This window comes from Carcharodon carcharias, chromosome 19 (genome assembly GCF_017639515.1).
Source record: "Carcharodon carcharias isolate sCarCar2 chromosome 19, sCarCar2.pri, whole genome shotgun sequence".
Taxonomy (NCBI): Eukaryota; Metazoa; Chordata; class Chondrichthyes; order Lamniformes; family Lamnidae; genus Carcharodon; species Carcharodon carcharias.
The window spans coordinates 107,507,674-107,521,231 of record NC_054485.1 but is presented as its reverse complement, the minus strand read 5'-3'; positions in this window follow the sequence as shown (position 1 = coordinate 107,521,231).

The following is a 13,558-nucleotide window of genomic DNA, read 5'->3' as shown; positions in this document are numbered from 1 at the left end:
TGTCCCTTTCCCATTTACTCTACCATTCCCCATTTACTGTCCCTTTCCCATTTACTGTCCCATTCCCCATTCACTGTTCCTTTCCCCATTTACTGTCCCATTCCCCATTTACTGTCCCATTCCCATTTACTCTACCATTCCCCATTTACTGTCCCTTTCCCATTTACTGTCCCATTCTCCATTTACTGTCCCTTTCCCATTTACTGTCCCATTCTCCATTTACTGTCCCATTCCCCATTTACTGTCCCTTTCCCATTTACTGTCCCATTCTCCATTTACTGTTCCATTCCCGATTTACTGTCCCTTTCCAATTTACTGTCCCTTTCCCATTTACTGTCCCTTTCCCATTTACTGTCCCATTCCCCATTTACTGTCCCATTCCCCATTTACTGTCCCTTTCCCATTTACTGTCCCATTCCCCATTTACTGTCCCTTACCCATTTACTGTCCCATTCTCCATTTACTGTCCCATTTCCCATTTACTGTCCCTTTCCAATTTACTGTCCCATTCCTTATTTACTGTCCCTTTCCCATTTACTGTCCCATTCCCCATTTACTGTCCCTTTCACATTTACTGTCCCATTCCCCATTCACTGTCCCATTCCCCATTTACTGTCCCATTCCCCATTTACTGTCCCTTTCGCACTTACTGTCCCTTTCCCATTTACTGTCCCATTCCCCATTTACTGTCCCTTTCCCCATTTACTGTCCCTTTCCCATTTACTGTCCCATTCCCCATTTACTGTCCCATTCCCCCTTTACTGTCCCATTCCCCATTTACTGTCCCTTACCCATTTACTGTCCCATTCTCCATTTACTGTCCCATTCCCCATTTACTGTCCCTTTCCAATTTACTGTCCCATTCCTTATTTACTGTCCCTTTCCCATTTACTGTCCCATTCCCCATTTACTGTCCCTTTCACATTTACTGTCCCATTCCCCATTTACTGTCCCATTCCCCATTTACTGTCCCATTCCCCATTTACTGTCCCTTTCCCACTTACTGTCCCTTTCCCATTTACTGTCCCATTCCCCATTTACTGTCCCTTTCCCCATTTACTGTCCCTTTCCCATTTACTGTCCCATTCCCCATTTACTGTCCCATTCCCCCTTTACTGTCCCATTCCCCATTTACTGTCCCTTTCACATTTACTGTCCCATTCTCCATTTACTGTCCCTTTCACATTTACTGTCCCTTTCCCCATTTACTGTCCCTTTCACATTTACTGTCCCATTCTCCATTTACTGTCCCTTACCCATTTACTGTCCCATTCTCCATTTACTGTCCCATTCCCCATTTACTGTCCCTTTCCAATTTACTGTCCCATTCCTTATTTACTGTCCCTTTCCCATTTACTGTCCCATTCCCCATTTACTGTCCCTTTCACATTTACTGTCCCTTTCCCCATTTACTGTCCCTTTCACATTTACTGTCCCTTTCCCCATTTACTGTCCCTTTCACATTTACTGTCCCATTCCCCATTTACTGTCCCTTTCCCACTTACTGTCCCTTTCCCATTTACTGTCCCATTCCCCATTTACTGTCCCTTTCCCCATTTACTGCCCCATTCCCCATTTACTGTCCCTTTCCAATTTACTGTCCCATTCCTTATTTACTGTCCCTTTCCCATTTACTGTCCCATTCCCCATTTACTGTCCCTTTCCCCATTTACTGTCCCTTTCCCATTTACTGTCCCATTCCCCATTTACTGTCCCATTCCCCATTTACTGTCCCATTCCCCCTTTACTGTCCCATTCCCCATTTACTGTCCCTTTCACATTTACTGTCCCTTTCACATTTACTGTCCCATTCTCCATTTACTGTCCCATTCCCCATTTACTGTCCCATTCCAATTTACTGTCCCATTCCTTATTTACTGTCCCTTTCCCATTTACTGTCCCATTCCCCATTTACTGTCCCTTTCACATTTACTGTCCCATTCCCCATTTACTGTCCCATTCCCCATTTACTGTCCCTTTCCCACTTACTGTCCCTTTCCCATTTACTGTCCCATTCCCCATTTACTGTCCCTTTCCCCATTTACTGTCCCTTTCCCATTTACTGTCCCATTCCCCATTTACTGTCCCATTCCCCCTTTACTGTCCCATTCCCCATTTACTGTCCCTTTCACATTTACTGTCCCATTCTCCATTTACTGTCCCTTTCACATTTACTGTCCCTTTCCCCATTTACTGTCCCTTTCACATTTACTGTCCCATTCCCCCTTTACTGTCCCATTCCCCATTTACTGTCCCTTACCCATTTACTGTCCCATTCTCCATTTACTGTCCCATTCCCCATTTACTGTCCCTTTCCCATTTACTGTCCCATTCCCCATTTACTGTCCCTTTCACATTTACTGTCCCTTTCCCACTTACTGTCCCTTTCCCATTTACTGTCCCATTCCCCATTTACTGTCCCTTTCCCCATTTACTGTCCCTTTCCCATTTACTGTCCCATTCCCCATTTACTGTCCCATTCCCCCTTTACTGTCCCATTCCCCATTTACTGTCCCTTTCACATTTACTGTCCCATTATCCATTTACTGTCCCTTTCACATTTACTGTCCCTTTCCCCATTTACTGTCCCTTTCACATTTACTGTCCCATTCTCCATTTACTGTCCCTTTCCCATTTACTGTCCCATTCTCCATTTACTGTCCCTTTCCCATTTACTGTCCCATTCTCCATTTACTGTCCCTTTCCCATTTACTGTCCCATTCTTCATTTACTGTCCCATTCTCCATTTACTGTCCCTTTCCCATTTAATGTCCCTTTCCCCATTTACTGGCCCTTTCCCCATCTACTGTCCCATTCTCCATTTACTGTCCCTTTCCCATTTATTGTTCCTTTTCCATTTACTGACCCAGTCTCCATTAACTGTCCCATTTTCCATTTACTGTCCCATTCCCATTTACTGTCCCTTTTCATATTTACTGTCCCATTCCCCTTTAACTGTCCCATTCCCCATATACTATCCCTTTTTCCATTTACTGCCCCATTTCCTCTCCCATTACCCATTCCCTATCTACCGTCATTCACTATTTACTTTTCCATGCTCTCCATTAAGGCATAGATTGAAAGAGCACATCAGAGACTTACAGATATTCCAAGACACAGATGGGAGGAACAGCACAAGTGAGAGTACGATAGGTAGAGAGATAGATAAAGTGAGAGAAAGATAAATAGATATGTAGACCGATCAACAAATGTGTAGATGGGGGGATAGAAAGTGAATGCTTCACCTTTGTGGAACAACTAAATAACTCCAAATGAGTGATCAGTGGAGCAGACAAGAGTATTTCCCTTCGAGAACCCTGGAGACTAGGTTAGGTAGTAAATGTTGTGGCTGGTTGATACCTGCTGATACTCATTGGTTTATACTTTGGTAAGCCACATTTTAAAGGTTTGCCTCCTGGTTTTGACAGTAGTCTGGTTCATTCAGACTGAGATAGTGAGAACAAGACAATGGTTAATGATGGAAATACCTGCTTATTCAACAGTCACATAAGACCAATCAATGGTCAGGCCACATGTAGTTAGGGACATGTAGTCTTCCCATAACTAACACATGTAGTTGGTGACTCACCCCCGATGGTTAAGTGGGTTAGTGCACTGCCAAGTGTGGAGAAGAACAGTGCTTTCTTAATAAATTCCCAGGGTATGGGTTTCACTGAAAGAGAACGCTTTAACTCCTGCCACCAGTCGGTAAGTTGTCAGGAACAATTAGATATGTACACACCGCAGCTGTCAGCATCTGTACAACTGCCCCTCTTGCCTTTCTGGTTGGCTGCAAGGGTTTGGATCTATCAAAAGCTATGTTGTCTCACACCGCATTGGACCCTGCAATGTCAGCATTTCCCATGGGAATTCCAATGATCAAATTCAACACTCACATGTATATGTGTTGCCATAATACCACTAACTGGAATTATTATGGGAATTACACTTTCACATTTCAGTGTAGTACATAGAGAAACAGAATTTTCTGGCAAAAATCCTTCTTGGATCCCAATCTGTAATATTATTGCAATTTCAATGAGATTTTATGAGTGCTAGCTATCTCCTTAGGCTGGGTCCAGTGTGTTAACGCTTTGTGCAAGAAGATACTATGCAGCCCAGGTAGCCCAACTGGTAGGTAATGGGACCTTAATCATCATAGAACCATAGAACACTACAGCACAGAAAGACAGGCCATTCGGCCCTTCTAGTCTGTGTCGAATCATTTTAGGCAACTTTTTTTATTATAGTCAAAATACTTGTTTTTATTAATCTTTATCAAAAAGTGTCCTTAATTCAAATTTTACAATCAATTCTCTACATTGCAAGCTGAAAACCTCATTTACTAAAATTTCCAGATTATTTATCTTCATCATTTGCTGAGTCATCAAAAGCATGTTTTACAGTGGGAACATTTACTAACTAATAGATGGACAAAATACAAAAAAGCATTGCGCGGGCCTAAAAACTGGATAACTTGAACTTTATTGTTAGTGTGTGTCAAGCCAACTTGTTTGTTTTAATGCTGCCCCCTGTCACTCTGACACTGAGACTGCAACTGAGCAGGCACAGGAAGAGCTCACACTTGTGTTGCAGCACAAACAAATATATCCAATAATAAGAAATAATTATACAGGACCTTTCATGCTCAGGGAATGTTTCAAAATGTTTTATAACCAATTATGTGTTTTTGAAATGTTTTCACTTTTTTAATGGCAGTAAAGTTGCTCTCAGCAACTTCCCATCACAGCAATATGATAATGAGCAGGTAAGCTGTTTTTGTGATGTTGATAGGGAGATATAAATATTGACCAGGGCACCAATAATAATCCCCTGCTCTTCTTTGAAATAGTACCTGAGAGTTTAATGTCTTATCTGAAAGACAGCACCTCTGAAGTGTAATACTCCCTCGATACTGCACAGGAGCGTCAGCCTTAACTTTTGTGCTTGTGTCCTGCAGTGAGACTTGAACCCACAACTGGCAAGGCTGGCGTTTAATGCCTATCCCCTCGTTGCCCTGAGAAGTTGGTGGTAACCCGTTATCTTGAACAAAAATAGTTCGAAAAGAACTAAGCGTGTTGCTCGGCCACTTCAGAAGGTGGTTCAGCCTCAGCCATGCTGGTGTAGGATTGGAGTCACCTACGTGGCCAGACCGGGAAAGCAAGATGGGCTTTCTCCCTGAGAAGGCATCAGTGAAGTCACCGTCATATTGTAGAGATACCCAGTAGTCGAGAGCCAGGTGATGAAGGATAGAACGCTGGAGCCACGTCTTTACACATCTACAAACTATTTTACAAGGGTGACAGAGACCCACATATCACAAAGCTCCAACCCAATAGCTTCAGTTTCAATCTGCTGCTATATATAAATACGGGCACTAGGTGACTCCCAATTCAGACCAATTAACTCAATACAATCAACACACTGCAGCCAATTTTTGCACAGCAGGGCCCTTCAAATAGCAATATGATAAATAACCAGCTAATCTGTTTTATTAATGTTCAACAAATATTGACCAGGACAGTAGGAGATGATTACTCTGTTCTTCTTCAAAATAATGGCTGTGGGATCTTTTACAGACGCCTGAAAGGGCAACTGGGGCCTTAATTCAGCATCTCATTCAAAAGAAGGCAACTCCAACAGTGCATTACTCCCTCAGCACCGTTTCTACAACAACGCAGCATGCCGACCCCTCTGACAGTGTAGCACTCTATCAGAATTCCCTGTCTGACGGTGCAGTGCTCCCTCAGTACTGTCCATCTGACAGTGCAGCGCTCCCTCAGTACTGTCCATCTGACAGTGCAGTGCTCCCTCAGTACTGTCCATCTGACAGTGCAGTGCTCCCTCAGTACTGTCCATCTGACAGTGCAGTGCTCCCTCAGTACTGTCCATCTGACAGTGCAGTGCTCCCTCAGTACTGTCCATCTGACAGTGCAGCGCTCCCTCAGTACTGTCCATCTGACAGTGCAGTGCTCCCTCAGTACTGTCCATCTGACAGTGCAGTGCTCCCTCAGTACTGTCCATCTGACAGTGCAGCGCTCCCTCAGTACTGTCCATCTGACAGTGCAGTGCTCCCTCAGTACTGTCCATCTGACAGTGCAGTGCTCCCTCAGTACTGTCCATCTGACAGTGCAGTGCTCCCTCAGTACTGTCCATCTGACAGTGCAGCGCTCCCTCAGTACTGTCCATCTGACAGTGCCGCACTCCCTCAGTACTGTCCATCTGACAGTGCAGTGCTCCCTCAGTACTGTCCATCTGACAGTGCAGCGCTCCCTCAGTACTGTCCATCTGACAGTGCAGTGCTCCCTCAGTACTGTCCATCTGACAGTGCAGTGCTCCCTCAGTACTGTCCATCTGACAGTGCAGCACTCCCTCAGTACTGACCCTTAACAGTGCAGCACTCCCTCAGTGCTTCCATCTGACAGTGGAACACTCCCTCACCACTATCCATCTGACAGTGCAGTGCTCCCTCAGTACTGTCCATCTGACAGTGCAGCACTCCCTCAGTACTGACCCTTAACAGTGCAGCACTCCCTCAGTGCTTCCATCTGACAGTGGAACACTCCCTCAGTGCTTCCATCTGACAGTGGAACACTCCCTCACCACTATCCATCTGACAGTGCAGTGCTCCCTCCGCACTGTCCACCTGACAGTGCAGCACTCCCTCAGTGCTTCCGCCTGACAGTGGAACTCTCCCTCACTACTATCCATCTGACAGTGCAGTGCTTCTTCAGCAGCATCCACCTGACAGTGCATTGCTCCCTCAGCACTGTCCACCAGACAGTGCAGTGCTCCCTCAGCACTGTCCATCAGACAGTGCAGTGCTCCCTCAGAACTCTCCATCTGACAGTGCAGCACTGCCTCAGTACTCTCCATCTGACAGCGCAGCACTCCCTTAGCACTCTCCATCTGACAGTGCAGTGCCCCTTCAGTACTTCTTCTCCAACAGTGCAGCGCTCCCTCAGTACCGTCCCTCTGACAGTGCAGCGCTCCCTCAGTACTGTCCCTCTGACAGTGCAGCGCTCCCTCAGTACTGTCCCTCTGACAGTGCAGCGCTCCCTCAGTACTGTCCCTCTGACAGCGCAGTGCTCCCTCAGTACTGTCTCTCTGACAGTGCAGCGCTCCCTAAGTACTGTCCCTCTGACAGTGCAGTGCTCCCTCAGTACTGTCCCTCTGACAGTGCAGTGCTCCCTCAGCACTTCTCTGAGAACACTGGCCTGGCTCATGTGCTCGAATCCATGGTTTGATGGCATTCTGCTGTACAGGTCAAGAGTGCTACCCACTGAGCCACAGCTGATACCTAAGCAACCCAGCCTCACTGTGTTAGGTGACCTACGGTTAATGTTTTTGTGTCTGGAAAGGTGGAGGGGGTTGATTTGAGCTAACAGAATTCTCACCTTCAGAGAGCTGGGCTACAACGTTTACGTCACCCACAGCTTCAGGGTGAATGGAAATGTTTCAAACTACTTGACCTAATTGACAGTTACCCACTTATGATCACAGGAACTAAATGAGTTGTGGATTCGTCAGCCAAATTATTTCCCTGTTCTCAAGATGAACTTTACCTGATCACTGTTATCTGAAATGAACTCAGCACCTCCAACATTTTTCTGCAGACTTTTCTAAAAAAAGCACAAGGGAATACAAAATGATCCATTAAGTGGTGAGGGTGACTTCCCCTGACATTAAGATGGTATTTGACCAAGTGTGAGGTCAAAAAGTGTCGACACTTGCAACAATCACAGCTCGATTTTCTCACTCGGTACTGTTGATGGTGATGGTTTCTTGTATCCTTTGACAGCATCTTTGAAACAAAGCTTTGATTGTATTGCTCGTCACTTGGCATTACCTACCTCCCCATATCCTTGGGAATGGAGCCATCTTCCATCCAATGTGCCCAAGTCAGCGAAGCTTTCTTTGTTTGATGAGTGCTAGCATGCTGTGCATTTTTGCCCTGGGAAGGACAGCTTCACTGGCGACTTTGTCTATCCATGCAATGCCAAGGATATGGCATAGACACCAGGATGGAATTTGCCACCACAACAACGTGTCTCCAAAGCCCCAAAGCAGAGGCCAACCCTGAAAACAAGGCATCAGCAGAGAACATCCCAGCAATGGACAATTGAGGCAGGCTTTTCCTTTCCAGAGTTGGCTGCTTCAGTCATCCAAACAGGTGCAGCAGATGGTCTCATCTGACCTCCCAAAGTTCTGAGGGTCAATTCCCATGAACCCTCACAGAGCGAAGGATGTCAAACACAAAGGTCAAGCACCTCTGGCAAAATAGGAACTAATTTGAATCAGGCACACTCCACTGGTTAGAATCATACCTAGCACAAAGGAAGATGGTTGTGGTTATTGGAGGTCAGTCATCTCAGATCCAGCACATCACTGCAGGAGTTCCTCAGGGTAGTGTCCTAGGCCCAACCATCTTCAACTGCTTCATCAATGACCTTCCTTCCATCATAAGGTCAGAAGTGGGGATGTATGCTGATGATTGCACAATGTTCAGCACTATTCGTGACTCTTCAGATACTGAAGTAGTCCATGTCCAAATGCAGCAAGACCTGGACAATATCCAGGCTTGGGCTGAAAAGTGCCAAGTAACATTCGTGGCCACACAAGTGCCAGGCAATGACCATCTCCAACAAGAGAGAATCTAACCATCACTCCTTGATGTTCAATGGCATTACCATCACTGAATCCCCCAATATCAACATCCTGGGGGTTACCATTGACCAGAAACTGAACTGGACCAGCCATATAAATACTGTGATTACAAGAGCAGCTCAGAGGCTAGGAATTCTGTGGCAAGTAACTCACCCCCTGACTCCCCAAAGTCTGTCCACCATCTATAAGGCACAAGTCAGAAGTGCGATGGAATAGTCTTCACCTGCCTGGATGAGTGCAGCTCCCACAACACTCAAAAAAAGTTCAACACCATCCAGGTCAAAGCAGTCCGCTTGATTGGCACCCCATCCACAAACATTCACTGCCTCCACCACCGATGCACAGTGGCAGCAGTGTGTCCAAGATGCACTGCAGAAACTCACCAAGATTCCTCAGACAGCATCTTTGAAGCCCTTGATCTCTACAACCTAGAAGGACAAGGGCAGCACATTCATGGGAACACGACCACCTGTAAGTTCTCCTCCAAGTCACTCACCATCCTGACTTGGAAATATATCGCTGTTCCTTCACTGTCGCTGGGTCAAAATCCTGGAACCCCCTCCCTAACAGCGCTGTGGGTGCACCTACACCACACGGACTGCAGCGGTTCAAGAAGGCAGCTCGCCAACACCTTCTCAAGGGCAACAAATGCTAGTCTTGTTCAGCATGTTGACATCCTGAATATGAATAAAAATCAGCCCAATCTCTTCCACACTTGGACTATTGAAATTGACTTCCCAAACAGCTTCCCTTCATTCCTCATCACTGGTTCTCTCCCATTGACCTCCAGAGGCCCACTTTGGAGGGAAAAACTGGAATCATTCAAACCCTTGTCATATACTCATCGAACCCTTTCACAGCGGGTACAGCATGGCTTCAAACACTCCCAGGGCAGGTACAACACGGGGTTAGGTACAGAGTAAAGCTCCCTCTACACAGTCCTCATCAAACGCTCCCAGGACAGGTACAGCACGGGGTTAGATACAGAGTAAAGCTCCCTCTACACTGTCCCCATCAAACACTCCCAGGGCAGGTACAGCACGGGGTTAGATACAGAGTAAAGCTCCCTCTACACTGTCCCCATCAAACACTCCCAGGACAGGTACAGCACGGGGTTAGATACAGAGTAAGGATCCCTCTACACTGTCCCCATCAAACACTCCCAGGACAGGTACAGCACGGGGTTAGATACAGAGTAAATCTCCCTCTACACTGTATTAACAAACACTTCCAGTCCATATACAGCACAGGCTTAGATACAGAATAAAGCTCCCTGAATGCTTTCCCATCAAGCACTCTCAGGACAGGTACAGCACGGGGTTAGATACAGAGTAAAGTTCCCTCTACACTGTCCCCATCAAACACTCCCAGGACAGGTACAGCACGGGGTTAGATACAGAGTAAAGCTCCCTCTACACTGTATTAACAAACACTTCCAGTCCATATACAGCACAGGCTTAGATACAGAATAAAGCTCCCTGAATGCTTTCCCATCAAGCACTCTCAGGGCAGGTACAGCATGGGCTTGGATACAGAGTAAAGCTCTCTCTGCACCGTCCCTATCAAACACTCCCAGGACAGGTACAGCATGGTGTTATTTGGAGAGTAAAGCTCTGTCTACACTGTATTAACAAACACCTCCTGCCCAGATCTAACCTGGGTTAGATACAGAGTAAAGCTCACTCTACACTCTCCCATCAAACATCCCAGGGCAGGTACAGCACAGCGTTAGATTCAGAGTTAAACTCCCTTTACACTATCCAGATCAAACACCCTCAGTCCAGATATAGCACTGTGTTAGATACAGAGTAAAGCTCCCTCTACACTGTCCCCATCAAACGCTCCCAGGACAGGTACAGCACGGGGTTAGATACAGAGTAAATCTCCCTCTACACTGTCCCCATCAAACACTCCCAGGACAGGTACAGCACGGGGTTAGATACAGAGTAAAGCTCACTCTACACTGTCCCATCAAACACTCCCAGGACAGGTACAGCACAGGCTTAGATACAGAGTAAAGCTCCCTGAATGCTTTCCCATCAAGCACTCTCAGGGCAGGTACAGCATGGGCTTGGATACAGAGTAAAGCTCTCTCTGCACCATCCCCATCAAACACTCCCAGGACAGGTACAGCACGGGGTTAGATACAGAGTAAAGCTCCCTCTACACTGTCCTCATCAAACACTCCCAGGACAGGTACAGCACGGGGTTGGATACAGAGTAAAGCTCCCTCTACACCGCCCCATCAAACACTCCCAGGACAGGTACAGCACGGGGTTAGATACAGAGTAAAGCTCCCTCTACACTGTCCCCATCAGACACTCCCAGGACAGTTACAGCACGGGGTTAGATACAGAGTAAGGCTCCCTCTACACTGTCCCCATCAAACATTCCCAGGACAGGTACAGCATGGGGTTAGATACAGAGTATATCTCCCTCTACACTGTCCCCATCAAACACTCCCAGGGCGGGTACAGCATGGGGTTAGATACAGAGTAAAGCTCACTCTACACTGTCCCCATCAAACACACCCAGGGCAGGTACAGCATGGGGTTAGATACAGAGTAAAGCTCACTCTACACTGTCCACATCAAACACTCCCAGGACAGGTACAGCACGGGGTTAGATACAGAGTAAAGCTCACTCTACACTGTCCACATCAAACACACCCAGGGCTGATGCAGCATGGTAATTAATACTCCCAGATACAGCACAGTTTAGATATGGAGTGAAGCTCCTGCTGCCCTCTCCCAATAATAGGCCCAGCTCAGCAATGAATGGACCAGAATCATATTCCCCCCAGTAGTCAGTGCCCAACCTTGAATCTTGAAAATCTAAAACCGAGTTGTTTTGTTTAACCACCTTTTGCTGTGAACGCGCACTCAAAAGGCCTTGCTATATTTCTGGGAACAGATGAAATGTAGAGGAGGGAATTTTACGACCTGACAATTGAATTTACTGCAACTTTGTTGTGGGACGTTGTGCTCTCCCTCTTACATTTTACCTACCAGCCTCGTACAGGTTACAGTGAAATTCTTGTAAATTGTGGAGGATGTGGTCAATGTGAAAACAAAAGCTGGCGTCTGTGTTTTCATCAAATGACTCTGAACAGACAGATCTGTAACTCTGTACGCCATTGTCACTGTTAATCTGGGCTTCTCAGATTCCCCACCCCCCCCTCCCCCGGTATGGTCACAGGTAAGGAACAGGAAAAATCCACCCAGATGGAGCAGTGCTAGATTTTCAGCTCAATTTAAATTGAGAGGAGCTCTTTTTCATAGGTCTTTCTTGAAGTTCACTTGGACCTCAACCACCTTTACAACAAGGCAAACTTGCCTGTTCCAATAATTAGGCAAAACGTTGCGGATGCCATGGATCTGAAATGGAAACTGGAAGCGTGAGAAATACGCAGCGGGTCTGGAGGGCAGAGAAACAGCGTGAACGTTTTGAGTCCAGTACGACTCTTTGGAACTGCGAGTGTCAGAGTGCCACTCAGTTCCGAAGGAGACTCATCTTGGACTCAAATGGTAACTCTGTTTCTGTCGACTATTCCAATGCGCCCCACCACCTATAATCACAAGCTCATCCAAGACTCCGCTGCCCCTGTCCTAAGTCCTGTTCACCCATCGCCCCTGTGCTTTTGGTCCATCCAGTGCTTTAATTTTTAAAATTCTCACCTTCATGTTCCACCTCCCTAGCTCTGTTATCTCCTCCAGCCCTCTAAACATTTGCTTCTGGAATTCCAGTACCCTGAGCATCTTTGGTTTGAATTGCTCCACCATTGGTGGGTTCGGTTCCAGTTGCTTTGGCTCCAAGCTCTCTGATACCCCTCCCTTCCCTACACCTCTCTCCCTTTGACCGCACTTTCATCACTTGAGACACCCTTAAAAACCCACTTCTTCTTCGTTAGACCTTTGGTCATTGATCCTAATATTTCCAGATCTGATTCAGTGTGAAACCTTTGATCATGTTCCTGAGAAGCACCTAGTGGCATCTTACTATGTGAAAGAGGCTGTATAAATACACATTATTGAGCAACGATCGGTCGTGCAAGAGAGGTGAATGACTCATGTGTGAGGTGGAATGAAGTCAGCAGTTCCGCTGTCAAGATTTAATGCTGTCCAAAAACGATGCCCTTTCTGGAGAAGTGGTACAGATAATCCATGTGTACGTATTACGAATATCTAAACTAAGAGCAGGAGTAGGCCACTCAGCCCCTCAAGCCTGCTCCACCATTCAATAAGGTTATAGCTGATCTGATTTTAACCCCACAATCCTGCCTCACCCCGATAACCTTTCACCCCCCCTTGCTTATCAAGAATCCGCCTACCTCTGCTTTAAAAATATTCCAAGCTGCTGCCTCAACCTGAGGAAAAGAATTCCAATGCCTCACAACCCTCTGAGAGAAACATCTTTTCCTCATCACTGTCCCATTACTTTAGAGCAGGGACCCTGAATTCTAGGGAGGAATTTTCCACACCCGCTGGTGTCAGGCATGTTTGATGGCGTGAGCGGACAATATGGCAAGAAGGCCAAAAATCGGTTTCACAACATCGTGAAACCAGTTTTCACTTGTCCCCTCTGCTCATCAATGGCGGCCGCATTTTCCACCTTTGACCCTCGGGAACCTTGTTGTAATACATCTGCATATCATTATAAGCCCAGCTCGCTGGAATCAATCCCCCACCCCCCCGCCTCCCCCACACCGCGCCGATTATCCGAGCACATCGGTGTGGTTTCACAGTAGCATATAAATGGCATGCACTTGGCAGGTGGCACTTTGAGGGGCACTCGGAGGTGAGTGTGCAGTAATGTTGTGCAGTGCTTGCGAGGTTCGCCTGCTGGAATCAATGTTGAGGCCCTATACATCCAGGTGAGGACACAGGCATAC